The 1,949-nt window shown below is 36.8% G+C and overlaps 1 protein-coding gene across 1 annotated transcript in view; it reads left to right on the forward strand.

The window, feature by feature from the left end:
- Window positions 1-989: 989 nt before the first annotated feature.
- The window catches only part of LOC122809263 (sacsin-like), a 417,141-nt gene continuing 416,181 nt past the window's right edge, over window positions 990-1,949 (forward strand). The window contains exon 1 of the mRNA XM_044080641.1: window positions 990-1,074. The gene's annotated coding sequence lies outside the window, so the exon portion shown is untranslated. The remainder of the gene's footprint in view (window positions 1,075-1,949) is intronic.

The raw sequence follows: 1,949 nt of genomic DNA on the forward strand, positions 1-1,949 counted from the left end.
GTGCCAAGTTGCCTGCCCGACCCCCAGCCTTCAAAGAAGGCACACCCATTCACACATGCACATACCTGCATGTCTTTAAATGTCACTCATCCGTGGGGAGGACATGCAGACTCCACACAAAAGGCGCTCCAACCGAGAATTGAACGGGAGAACCTCTCGCTGTGAGGCGACAATGCTAACCGCTGCACCACTGCAACCCATAATTCCTTCCCTTCTACCCTCTTTTACTAAATAAAAAGACATCTGTCAAAATGCATAAATAATAAATAAATAAATTTCCTTCAGCTCTGCCCTTGTGTGTGTACTCCCCAGCTTGCTCTTCCCCTTTCTGTTTTTCTCACAATATTATATAACTCTTTATGAGTCGTTTGTCTGCCATGTGCTTTTATAATTAAAGAAAAGAGATGCCTCATTTGCAGAGCCCATCATCCTTTCACGTTTCTGTTTATTTTGGCAGAAAGGATATGCCAGCAGGTGTGGGTTTTAGTTCAGATATGTAACTTTATGTTAGGGAAGAAAGCACAGTTCAGTTTGAGTACCATTCCTGTACTGATGGTGTATGTTTGTTATATAAGGCAGACAGACACTGCATTTTGTGGTAGTAGAGAATACACAGTACGTAAACTATGGAGAACAACTATCTGAGGGCAAAGGTTTGCCCAATTCATGGGTAGTTAACAGTTTTTTTAATTCAAAAATAAATTAAAGAAAAAGTTGCAAAAGAACAAGCAAATAAAGCAGCTTTATCTAAAGGGGGTACAATGTACATACTCAAATGCTTCTGGTACTAGAATGGTTAGCATATGGTGCATCTTCTAATACGAATGCATGAAACTGAGCAGTTTGCTCGGGGCACAGCAGTGTGAAAATTTGGTTAAGTCTATCTAATGGATTCTGGATTTGTAGTGAAACTCTAAAGCTCTTTCCACTTTTGAAGAAATGAAACTGAAACCTAAAATCAGTTCTATTTCTGCCCTCCATCACTGTATAAAAGTGCCAGTCTGTAATACGGAGGAGGAGACTGTGCCACAGAGAACTGCAATCCTCTTCATCTGACTGACTGACACATACAAGGTAACATTTTTGCATCTCTCTCTTTTTTTAAATCATTTAGTCCAAGGTCAGTACTATACATAAAAATAAAGATTTTTTAATGTTATAGAGCATGGAAAAATATATTCTTTACAGGAAATGTTAGGTATGCTTTGTGGATGTTATTTCACATTTTGCTCTGTTTAAAACATTCAGGAGCTTGTCAGGAAAAAATACAAAACCCTTGAGTTACCTGGCATTCTCAGAAATAACAGTTTATTATTGGTATCACTGATTGTCAAGGATGCATGAATAATTTCTTTGTCTTCCATTTAAATGCATTTTAACACAACAGGAACCCAATATCAGTTGTTGCTTAGAATCTGCATATGAAGAATGCTTAATGTGTACAGCATCCAAGTTAATAGGTAGAAAGGAAGTGAAGTTAGAACACCCGGATCAAGCGTGAGCATAGCTACGTAAATATAAATCTGAATGTAGGACTTAACTCTCCAATGCATCAATGTATGAAGAGGTAAATCCACAGAAGAAAAATAACTGAATATTTCAGAGTGGGTTAGATAAATAGAGAAATTTTAAATAAAAGAAGGTACTGCAGTTTTATATTATATTTGATATTCTTTTGTAGTACAATATTTTCTTCTTTACTGCATTACAGCACAGAGATTTATTTGTGACTTTTTTCAAAATGTTCATGTGTGTGTGTGTGTGTGTGTGTGTGTGTGTGTGTGTGTGTGTACGTATGTGAACAAGTTTCTAACCAGGTGAGTCATAGCTCCTTTTATTTATTTTACTTGACTGCAACTCTTTGTCTTCTGATGTATGACTTTTTACTTGATGGTTTAATTTTTACTGCTATCTATCACCTTTGTATCATGGTTCCCTTCTGTGATTCA

This window comes from Protopterus annectens, chromosome 1.part1, assembly GCF_019279795.1.
Source record: "Protopterus annectens isolate FY-2018-M chromosome 1.part1, PAN1.0, whole genome shotgun sequence".
Classification (NCBI taxonomy): domain Eukaryota; kingdom Metazoa; phylum Chordata; order Ceratodontiformes; family Protopteridae; genus Protopterus; species Protopterus annectens.